Genomic DNA, 12,637 nt, shown 5'->3' on the forward strand with positions numbered 1-12,637 from the left:
AAAAAAAAAAATCTAAAAAAAAAAGCAACAGCAGCTGCTTCAAAGAACACTCCACTCCAACTTCATTTTCCAGGTTCTATAAGCTTATTGTTCAGAAGGAAGAGCAAGCATTTCAGGGAGAACTCTAAGGTCAAACGTCTGCCAAAGGTCTTTGTCAGTTAAAATGAGGACTTCTAGTCATTTAAAAAGGCAAATTCCTGTGAGTAGTGTCCTTTTCTGCTGTCACTCTCTTCACCCATGAAGGTCCCTTTCTCTCTCAGCTCATGTGGACAGTCAGAACTGCTGTCAGAACTGCAGATCAGGAGTGATTTATTCATTGATTTCATTCCTTGAACTAGATTATTAGTATGAAAAATTTATAAGTGCACCCACCTCCCCAAAGCTGACAGTAATTTTTAGCCGCCTGTCAACTCCATTACTGTAAAAATATTACACCAAGAAAAGCTGAAAGTAATCTTTGAGTTATGAAAACGTACACACCCTTTTGTAATTTTATCAAGCAATCTTAGCATGGGGCAGCTCAAACAAACCAGGGCTGCATAGCGTCAGCTGCCGTCACTTACAAGCTGGAGGAACAGGATACCATCCTGTATCCGTCTCCTTACAGGTGGGTGTTGGCTCACGTTAAGCAGATGGTGGGTCTACGATTCTACTGTGCTATATATTTCTCAATAGACAAATATTTGCACTGGACCAGAATAAACAGGAAAAAAATTCCTCAGCTTAGTCTCCAAAGACTATCTCAGTGTTAGGACACCTCAGCATTTAAACTATTTCAGGAGGCGGGTGAATGAACCATGAGTCCTATCTTTTATTTTTCCTCTGCTGAAAACCTGCTTGGACCAACAAAGGAAAAAGGTTGGAAGGTGTAGTGTAGCGAGATCTTTTTGGGAATTACTCGATTTCTCCTATTGGGAAAGCTCTTTCAAGGGTACAATATAAGCATGCTTTAGGTCTAATACAAGTTTGCTAGCAGTTTCCAATTTTAGCCAGAAAATGAGGCCTATCTAACTTTATTTCTCTAGTAATGCATATTGTTTCTTTCAAAAGTATGACATGGTCATTTTTTATCATGAAGATAAATGCACTGATGAAGAAATTTGAGTAAATGTTCAATAGGTTTGATGGTAGTCATCTCTTCCATGTGGGCCTGTTATTTTTTGTTTCTTTGTTTTTTTGCTTTTGTTTTTGTGTTTCACATAGGTACGTATTGAAAAGGTGCAAATTAGTATTTGATTTAGCTTCCCTGCTGAACTTGGAAGAGCTGTTCTAGTGTAGGGAGAATGAGACAGATGGATTTCAAGGGGGATGACATTAAGGAAAACATATAACCTTCTCCAAAGTAGCAACAAAAGAAAAGCAAGAGTCAACCACTGGGATGATAATACATTTCATGTGGTAAATGTTTTAAGTCCTCTAAAATGTGCTGTTTTGACTTTTGAAAATTAATAATAGTGGGAAAACTTATTTAAATGACTACTCCTCCAAAAAGCAAAATAGTTTGACCCATAAACCTCATCTATCATGATTGGAAAATTAAATCTAAGATGGGAGATCATTTGATTCATCTCAATTTCTCTATAAGGAAAAGGCAATCAGAGTAAGATACAATTTCCAAGGGGCTTCTTGCATTTCCCTCCGGAAAGAAGGTCCAGAGAAATGCAGTAATTGAGCCTTCTAATCATCCAAGAGTGGCCTGAGATGGCTAGGACTAGGACTAAAAATCTCAGCAACCACTGGGAGAAGGCAGCGTGCTGAAATGTGGAGGAAGATGGTATAAAAGAGAAAGACAAGGATGGGTATCTGGGAAAGATTCAGTGAAAAAATTAGAGGAGAGGGAGAGACAGAAACATACACATGTTCTCGTGTTCTTGTTCTCTCTCTCTCTCTCGGCTACAAGTTTGAGAGAATTAGAGGAGAAAGGAAAAAGGGACTTAAAAGTGAGGCTATGAGTTATGACATGGCTCTCCATTAATGTTCTTTGAGAAGTGCAAGTAAAATGGGAATTATTTTTAATTATTTTTGTTGGATGGAGCCTTATAGGGCCAGAGAGTAGCTGAATTAGAATCATTACTTTCATCAAATATTCCACTTAATTATGATTCATAATCTATGAAACATTACCTTCAAAGCATAGATATTAGAACATACCTATCTTAAATAAATAATCTTTGATTATTGAGAGCCTTCTAGTATCTCAAATTCCATCATACCCAAACAAATAGACCGTTCTCTAACGCCAACAACTCAAACTTTCATGAGAATTCCAGAGTTGATGTCTCTCTTGATGTATTTTCCCATTTTTTTACTTGAACTCTTTGTAGTGCATATTTTCCACTTGCCTTTCGGACCAAATCTTCCCAAATATCCTCCTATGCTCTCTAATCAACCTCCAAACTTTGAAAGCACTAGGGCCCCGAACTAGGCCCTCCTTTATTTTTTATCTACAATCTTTCCATAAGTTATCTCTTCTAATTCTATTTCTTTAAAATCTACTGATGACTCACAAATTTTATGTTCAGCCCTGATTAAAATAGAGGTTTCATTACTTCATAGATGGTGTAGAGGCCTGACCACCACACTGTATATCTAAAGCTGATGTTGAATAATATTGTATGTCAACTATAATTTATATACATATAGTCACAGGATGTGGAGTAAGTGTGGGAATGGAGTCAATGGAATTGTAATAGATATGTATGATATCGGGGGTGGGAGGGCAGTGGATGGGGAAGGGGGGCTGTCACTTTGTGAGCGGTGAAAAGGATAACTATTGCATTGTTTTGTACACCTGAAACTAATAATAATAATAAAGAGGTTTCATTTAATTTAAAAATAGTTATTTGCTATTTTTCTCTTTGAAACAAAGAGGAGCATAATTGGAACCAATCTTGAAACCTCACTTCTTCACCAGACAGAAAATTCTGTTATTTGAGCAACAACCCCACTAAAAGAAGGAATACAAACTAACAAATTTGGAGGTATAATGAAGGACATATCTGCAAAGGCCATAGATGCAATAGCCCTGATTACAAGCAGCCATTTTACCACCTGGTCAGTACAAAGCCTTTCATTCAAAAGCACTATCTAAAGAAATGACTACTCTGTGATTATTCCTCTCATGATTATCAAGAACTTAGACTGGTCCATTGTGGTATATAAAATCACTAATGTAAGCCTTTCGGAACATGAGTAATCTTTGAAAATTAGATACCCTGGATGAAAACAAGAACCAGCAATGTTTAGCACATTTGTCACTGCAATGATTAAATCAACTATAAATTGATCTAAAAGCTTGCAAATGTGCTGTGATATTTTGGGAAAAGCTAAATTAATGAAAATTGATTTAGAAAAAAAATTTGACAAGAAATGTGTCATGATAGAATGAGGTACCAGAGACCTTTGCTGCAGGAGATGCCTTTATTTGCAGAAGAAGGGATAACTCACAATACAAGCAGTTGCCCAGTAAATTTCACTGGGCTTTGGCTGTGTCCCAATGAAGTTCCTTCCAGCAGAGCTAGAGGTAAATACTGATTACCAGCTGCCTCTATGTGATGACAAGTATCTGAGTAAAATGACATGTGTTTGCAAGACAATCATGGGTTGATAACGCTGGCCGCATTTTAGAGCCTTCCTGAATTTTGACAGTCTTTGACTATTCAGTTTAGCATTGCATCAATCATTTAGAAGGGTTCTTGAGTTATTTATTTGTGTATGTATGTGATTGTTGCAACAACAGCGTATGCCAGATTCCAGCATCTGATAGGTTGAAAATGTAAAATATGTACATTACACCAAAATGTCACAATCAATTGCAAGAAGTTATTATTTTATATATAACACTAAACACAATTTTAAAATGTTGCCAGTTCAACTATGACATATGGTCTTTTGTAAAAAGACATTCCCGTTTCAGAGCTTGCAAAAAGTTGAAAAATGTGCATCTTAGAATAGAAGAAATGTGTTTATAAAAGACAGATTGTAACGTTAATCTTGATTTCTAAGCTTACATTTACTAATTCACAGTTCCTGGGATCCTAGCAACTAGTTAAGTTACTAAAAGTATTAGTATTTTGTAAGTTCAAAAGGAAGTAGCTTTTAATGCATAAAACATTTTCTGTATATTTGGAATTTAACATTTTCAATATTTGGAATTCAAGATTTTCAATCTATATAGCTAAAAAATAAATCAAGCCCTCTCTGACCTCAAATTACGTATTTTGACTTTCACTTGTCTGCACTTTTGAATGTAGAATGAGGGTTTAGGAGCCAAGGCTTATTCTATGTTTGACTTTGGACAAGTTGTATAACCTCTGGGTTTTTCATTTAATAACAGTCTTGTTTACAGGACTGTTGGAGGATTTAAGAGATGTGTAAAGTGTTTGGAATGAATGCTGCCTGACACGTAGCAAGCACTGAGTAAATGTAAGTGATTATCATCATTTCACATCCACTCAAAATACATATACCAGGAGTAATACAGGATTAAGCTCTATTGACATGCCCATGGGAAGGGGGAGTAGTACGAAAGCAAAGGAAGTGTTTAATGCTATTGCTAATTAACAAACCACTTCAAAACTTAGTATCTGCAAAGAGCTTTTTTTTTTTTACTTTTATTAGCATTTATTTGATGTTGAATTTACTCCCAGGCCATAAGTTTTTGTTTCTTCAGTTTCTTCTGGGAGATCTTTTTCTTCCGTGCAACCTCCTCTTCTGGTTTAGGAACAATTTGTTCCTTTTCAGTTAGGATCATCTCAATGTGGCAGGGAGAGCTCATGTAGGGGTTGATCCGTCCGTGAGCTCTGTAAGTTCTGCGCCGCATCTTGGGAGCTTTATTTACTTGGATGTGCTCTATGACTAGAGAGTCTACAGCTAAACCCTTAAGTTCAGCATTACTCTCTGCATTTTTAAGCATGTGCAGTAAAAATACTGCACTCTTTTTGGGCCACCGACCCTGTGTCCAACCCCACTGTTTGGCCTGGGCACACCTCCCAACTCCACCATTGTAACGACGGAAGGGCACACATTGTTTTTGTAATGTGACATCCTTTAGATACTTGGTGGCTTTTCGGATATGCATACCCTTTATGGCCTGGGCAGTTTCACGAGTGTTCTTAAAATGAACCTGTAGATTCGAACCTCTCGATTTACATGATTTTGTGGGGTTCTCCGGGTCAAGAGAATAGCGAACCATTTTGAGAGGTCACCTCAGGCCGCTTTCGGGAAGAGCCAAAGAGCTATTTTTTATGTGCACTGATTCTGTGGGTTAGGACATCGTACAGAGTACAGCTCCATGATGCGGGGGGCCTCACCAGGAAGGCGTAAAGGTGGCGGAGGGTAACCCATGAGCCAAGCGTTATAATCACCTTAAGGTGTCTTGTATGTCTGGCAGTTGATGCAGTTCTGTCTGCCAGAAATCATACATGTGTATGCTCCTTGTGGTCTCTCAATATGGACTAGTGACAATGTCCTCACAGCATGGGGGGCTGGGTTCCAAGAGCAAGCATCCCAAGAGAACCAGGCAGCAGTTGTATTGCTTTTGAATACCTCTTACATCACAGTCATGCAGCAAAACAAGTTGAAGAGGCTCTTAATTTTGAAGTGTCAAATAACCACAGCCCAAACACAGAAACTCATTCAGAACTCTCAACAGTTTATCAGGCTCATATACTCTGAAAGAGAGCAAACTGTAACAAAATGTTCAAAGTTGCTTCTCTAACTAAGTAAAGAAAACAATAAAATAAACTTGTGGTTAGATCTATAGACACTTAGGGCCCATCATAAACTAGGTAAGGAGAGAAATTCACCTAGCATGTGCCTAGAAAAGAGAGCAAAAGGAACTCTATTCGTAAGGCTTCTGTTTGTTTTTAAGATTAAATTGTAGAATTCTTATGATTTAAAAATAATGACCTTTCATTGTGTATTTATTTGCAAAGCGTTCTATACAAGGTTTACTTTTTAAATATCTGATCTTTGCAGCGTTATGAGATTAGTATAATTGGCCCCATTTTACAGGTAAGGAAGCTGAGGCTCAGAGAGGTTTAAATAATTTGACCTATTCTCCCTGATCTCAAATTCTATGCACTTTCCATTACCACACAGCGCTTTTGATTTGTTTATAAAATTAACTTCTGTAGGACTTTTAAATTAAGAGTACCAAACAGACACTTCTGGCCAGGGTTTGAAGCAAGGAAATAGAATTCAAAGTACTATAGAAAGCTTTTGATTTTTAATATACTAAAATATTCTGAAGAAGAGATCATTTAATGTCCCCTGTTAACAAGCCCAATGAGCCTCTGGAGCAACGTACTTTGAAAGAGGCCCCATCTATCAATCAACACCTAACTTGACCTTATTTTTGTGAAGAGTATGAACCAAAAGGGAAATTTAATTAACTTCAAACAGGTAGAAAGCAGACAGCTTCAGGGAGATTTCTTACTGAGCCAAAACACAAGTTTTTGAACAAAAAAGTACAAATATTCAGAGGTAGTTCCAGAAATCAATAGGGACAACTGAGTAATGAAAATAAAAATCTGAAGTTGACGGGGTAAATTAGCTAAAAAATAAACATAGATGTTCAATGTTTCTAGAGCTCAATATTGCCATTAAAAAATAGACATTGGCAGCAAAATATTTCAGCAGTTTTAACATGGCAGATTCTTTTTCAGAGGCACACTTTTTTCTTTATTTTTCTTTAACTTCTTAGGCTGTAACTGATACTTCCTTAGGGACCTCACTAGATTTGTGGGGGGTTTTTCTCACTGTCTATATTAACATGACCTTCCAGATTTCTCTCAAATAATAAAGTATTTTATTGAGCTAGTGAAACTTTTTTATTTAGAGAGATTTCTTTCAAGATAGTGCAATAAAGGCATTTTACTGTGGTTTGCTACGTATTCCAAAAGGAATCCTGAATACTTTTTAAACATGTCACAGCACAAAACAAATGACACAACTGAATTTATAAAAGATAATCTAATACTAATACTTTCATCTAATTAGTACATAGAGCTCACTTATAAAGTTGGCTATTATCTAACATATTGCTGAAGATGTTAGGGGAAAAAATGTCATTAAGAAGTGAAAACAACTCAATGTACAGGTCGATGGCAGAAAATACAAAAGGAAATTAAGAATATTAAATTACATTCTTTCCACAATTAACCTAGTTCTAACTATATGGGGAGGGGGGGCCCTTTGTTGAATCCTCTTCCAATAACAGTTTAGATATACCATTTTATAACAAAATGCTAAATTCACCCAAGCTATTAATTACATAGATTTGAAAGCCTCTCTATGAGAGTAATTTTAAATATGTGTGTGTGTGTGTCTGTGTGTGTGTGTGTGTGTGAGTGTGTGCATGTGTCAAGAAATAAAAGAGGAAGTGGTGTCTTGCTTGCTTGCTTGGGTTTTTTTTTTTAACCATCTTTCTATATTACCTAAAGCTAGTTAATGGCGGTTTAAATTCTTTCTATTCAAAAACTTCTATATCTGAGACCTGATTTTTTAAGCTTTAGACTCAAAAGCTACAATAACCAATTAATAGTGTGGTTTTTACCATTTTATCCTAGAATAGGAATTTACTATTGTATCACAGAGTGACAATTACCATTTAGAAAAGAAGAGCAGTTAAAATATTTTTGTAGCTCTCAAGGGATTACCAGGAGCTCGGTCTCTGCCATGCACCTCTGGGTCACGTGACCCAGGGTGGCTGGAATTGAACAAAATCACCAGAGACCCATCTAGCGCTTCCTGACTTATGTAAATGCTCTGGCTGCTGAAACCTAATCCCTAAAAAAAAAATAACATTTCAGACCCTGATACTTGATCAACGTTCACCCTCCTATAAATAATAACAACTCAAAGGGCCACAATTTATCATCTTCACCTTACCTTCTAAAATAAGGAAAATGCTCTTTTTCTGGAAATGAATGTCATTCATTTGCACCTTGGGATCTAAATTCAAACGCTTTATTGAGGAGAATGTCATTTGAGCAATTCTTTCAAGCTTTTATTTGGAATTACAAGCGGGAGCCAAGGGGAAGGTAACTAGCTAGCAGAAGCCCACCCTCGTCTGCTGTGCACAGCTTCATAGAAGACTAAAAGCATTTTTTAGGAAGACCTATAAACACTAAAAGGAGATGGAAAGTCCCTTTGGGTTAGAAACACTCCAAGACTTTCCTAAACATCGCCTACAAATAGTTTTCTGTGTTGTTTTTGTTTGTTACCTTCAGAGCTCTCAGCGCATCAGTGACACCCATCAACACCCTGGGTCAACAGGCTGATGTAGCCCGTTAAATTGGTTAACAGGCCTGGAACTCCCCCAAAATATTCAATGAATGCCTCATTCATGTGGTAGGAAATGACATAAAATAGACTAGTTAAAAAAGAAATGTTGTTTACTTTCAAGTTTAGATAGTAACTGAATCTAATTTATGCAACTGCTATTAAAGGTTTCACTTCAGTGAATGAGATAAAATGGTCTGTTGTCAATATATAAGATAAACTGCAAAAGAAGCATTTACCGCAACCTGATATTAGGTTGTATGTTAAGCTGTTCAAGTTTTTAATTAGTTTGTTGCTTTACATAGGTAAATGTTCCCACTTGAAATCTTATTTACATCATTTTTTGGGCAAAGACTTACTTTTCCAAAGGCCTATCAAAGTTAAACGTCAAACCAGCCAGATATACATTATCATTAAGTCCAAATCAATGAAAATTGACAGTATGACTTCATGGCAACAGGAGGGCACTGTATACGCATGCATACATACATGGGCTTTCTTTTTGCCTCACATATCATAAATTATGTGATCAAAACTGAAAGTTGGCAACCTGAAACCATCAATAAGCACAGATAAAAGAGCTTCAAGAGACGCCTACTCTCTCAATCCAAAAAACCAGAAAAGGCAGAGCCCAGCAAGACAAAACTTTCAGACAATAACCATTCTACTACAGCCAAACACCATGGGGAAAGTTGTGGCTTCACCGTCAATCACCCTTGTCAGCAAAGGCCAAGATGAAACCCAAGACTTCCTCCACTACTTGGAGACAATGTGGTGCCCCTTCCAGGTATGATGGTGTGAAAGAGACCAAGTGCAAAGTGAGGACTTTCACCCCTTCCCAGCATTATTGGGGCCATCTCCCACCCCCATGTTGTCACCAAAAGCTATGTAGGGAGGAGTCACGAGGTACCCCTTCCTCTCCCAGGCAGGTGATACCATTGAAGGCCTAGTGGGAAGTCAGAACTCCCATTCCCATCCAATCCTTTTTGTGTCAACAAGGATTGAGTGGGGTACCTGGATTTTCACCACCAGCTGGCAGTAAGGAGATGGCTCACCACTTCCCTCACCAGTCACTGATAAAAGATTTGAATAAGATCCAATGTCCCATAATAGCAAAAATATCCAGGATCCATTAGAAAAATTAAAAATATTAATCATACCAATAACCAAGAAAATCTCAACTTGAATAAGAAAAGGCACTCCGTAGATGTCAGCACCGAAATGGCATTGATGTTGGAATTATCTGACAAGGACTTGAAAACAGCCATTATAAAGATGCTTCAATGAGCAATTATAAACATACTTGAAGCAAATGAAAAAACAAAATAAAACAAAAACAGAAAGCCTTAGCAAAGAAACAGAAGACGTAAAGAAGAACCAAATGAAAATTTTAAAATGGAAAGATACAGTAACAGATGTAAGGGGACAATTGCTGAGGCGATTATTACAGTCAGGTTCCAACTTTCTCAAGTGTTCTTAATACAGAGGGTGCCCAAAAAATGTTTCCCCAAGTAAATGTAGCAATATAAGTACACTATTTAAATTTAAGAGCTAAATAAATTTGAATAAATCACTTGTTATCTAAACTCCCACTACTTGCTGTCTTAAAGTCAGAAACAAAATTGATTTGGATAGTACGATAGCCCTTGTTATCTAACTTTGCTACCCAAACTCAATAACTAACTAGATCTGATAGTAAGGAATATTTGTGGTACCTATATCATAGAATTATGAGGATTCAATTATTTAATATCTTTTCAAGTGCATAATATGAGTACATAGTATTTGCTATTCCTATCATTTCAGCTAATATAACATAACATTCTACAAGGAATATTAATGAGCTACCTCTTCTAGGCAATTTATTTTTATTTAGAAGAGGCTCTTGGTACTTTAATCCAAAGTTTAAGAAGGTCTGACCCTCAAATGTTCATTTATTCATTTTTTTTTTTACCAGACGATGTAAACATACCAGGGGCATTAAAAAAATGTACACAAGTGGATCCTTTGGTCAACGTTGCTCAAGCAGTAGTTCATTGTAATCAAACGTGTCTGGATGCTGACGGTAACCACTTTGAGCACCTCTTGTAATTGCAGAAGTCAAACATGACTTGTATTCATCTTTTGTTATAGTATGTATTGAGTCTTACAATTTCTCAGGTTTTAAAGGAAAACCTCAGGTAAGTATTGGGTTGTCAGAAAAGTCATGATGCATTTTTGCAACAACAACAAAACACAACAGAAAACATATGTCATGACTTTTCCAACAACCCAATAGATATCATTTGGCCCCAAATTCCCCCATCCATTGTCACCAGAATTACTCTTCATTCTCACTCCTCCCGTCCCATATTATAAGATCCCATTTCTAACTGTTTCCTTCTCTTCTCTGTTAAAAAATATAAGGTCCTACATTTTCTAGGACACAGTAGGGGGTCTGTAATAAATAAGAGCTTACTTATTTGGCAGACAGTACGGGGGTATTAACCTCATCTAGTCTCCTCTCTGCAAAGTACTAATCAAAACACATTAGGCATGGACAGAACCTCCGAAGTTTCAGTTTCTTCTTTGGAGCCAGATTGCCTGGAACAGCACCCACAATTTACCAGCTGTGTGGCCGTGGCAAGATACTCTTCTTACCTCACGGGGTCAACAGAGAAAATGAATATTAAAATGTTCTGCAAATGGTAACAGGTAACACTCAGGAGAGAGGCTGACTGTCACTCCACTTAGACCACTGCTAATTTTATTTATGGGATGCAATCCAGAATTACAGTCCTAATCCTAATTGAAATGCAGTCTCACAAATATTTTGTTGCAGAGGAAATCAGAGCATATTATGCACTAATTAGCAGACCAGAGGTTGTATGATAGGACATTTTGGAACAATATTCACTCTAGCACCAAACATTTATTGAGCGTCTACTAGGTACCAAGAGCTGTTCTTGGTGGAACCCTGATTGAATCAGGGAGTGTATGATTCGTTACCCACAGAAACAGATATTAATGTAACTTTTCCCTTCTACCTGCCATATTGCTGATCCTTATCAAGTCATAGTATTTGCTCTAGCTTCCTTCTTTGTAAAAAATGGCCTCCTGCTTCATAGGACTGGGACTATTTGTTAAGAGCATGCTATTAAAAGTGTTTGCATTTCCTCAAAAGGAAAGTATAACTGAAAACCAGCCTACTTATCAGTAAAGTATTAAGGGACTGATTTCCAAATGCAATGCCTGCTTTGTTGTTCATTCATTTACTTCCCTCAGAAATCTAATAAACTTTATCTAAAAGGGCATGAGTCCTTCCTGAATAGCAATAGCAAAGGTATTTGGATATCATTTAATGTTTAGCCAGCCCTTTACAATCTCACTATTATTTTCCTCCTAGCAACTCAATGTAGTTCATTACTGCCATACTCTTTTTCAGAAATGGAGAAGCTGAGGCCTGGTGCCTACACAATCTATCGAGTGTGACCACCCATACTATCCTTCCTCTGTTAGTCAACTGAGAAGTCATCAAGTTGCATAACATTTTTAGCTTCTTTAAAAAAAAAAATTATCCTCTAAGTATAATTGACCAAGCAAAGAAGATTCACTCCTAGCAGGAAGGAAAGAAAAAAAACAAAACAAAACAAAAACGGCTCAGATAGATTATGCATCCAGTGACAGACAATAAAAAAATATTACTGCTATTTTATAGAAAGAAATTCTTCTCTCTCTCTCTCTCTCTCTCTCTCTCTCTCTCTCTCTCTCTTCAGTATTCTTTCCCCTTATCCCAATTATCTGCTACATTACCCATGAAATATGCTATCATCTTATACTACTATGAAATTGCAAAAACAAAACAAATAAACAAAAAAACACCCCAAAAAAAACCCCAGGCAACTAAAAACCTTAGGTTAAACACAAATGGAAAAGTCACTAAGAGTGAATTACAACTCCACAGCCAATACTGTGTGACTTCTTTAACCCCCAATTTGTTTTTCTGAAAAACAGATCATAAACTCTGGCTGTCTGAGGACACTTCAAAGTCATGCTCTCTGACCTCAGCTGGGCCTCGGCTGTCTGACAATTCCTTTATACACTCTTAGAGTCTCATCCCATTTACAACTACTGCTTTGAATCTTTTCCTCCTCCAATTCCCCACTTCACTTAAGCAGACAAGACCATCTTCTATTTGCAGAGGAAGCTAAAACCAACCGCACCGCGCTCCATCATCTTTCCTCCTCCTCCCCCAAATTTCTACCTGCTGCTGAAAAAAAGATAGTCCACTTTCTTGTCAAGGAAAACCCTTCTGCCAAAGTTCCTCCCCTGCTTCACTATGGTTCTTGGTCTCCCTTCCATTCTTCCAGAC

At 37.2% G+C, this 12,637-nt stretch overlaps 1 pseudogene across 1 annotated transcript; it reads right to left on the minus strand.

Annotated features, from left to right (window-relative positions):
• Positions 1-4,605: 4,605 nt before the first annotated feature.
• LOC109386976 (60S ribosomal protein L17 pseudogene) lies at positions 4,606-5,251 on the minus strand (annotated as a pseudogene). Its single transcript, XR_002124879.1, has one exon. The product of XR_002124879.1 is annotated as a 60S ribosomal protein L17 pseudogene (transcript).
• Positions 5,252-12,637: the final 7,386 nt, after the last annotated feature.

Source organism: Hipposideros armiger, unplaced genomic scaffold, assembly GCF_001890085.2.
Source record: "Hipposideros armiger isolate ML-2016 unplaced genomic scaffold, ASM189008v1 scaffold_143, whole genome shotgun sequence".
NCBI lineage: Eukaryota > Metazoa > Chordata > Mammalia > Chiroptera > Hipposideridae > Hipposideros > Hipposideros armiger.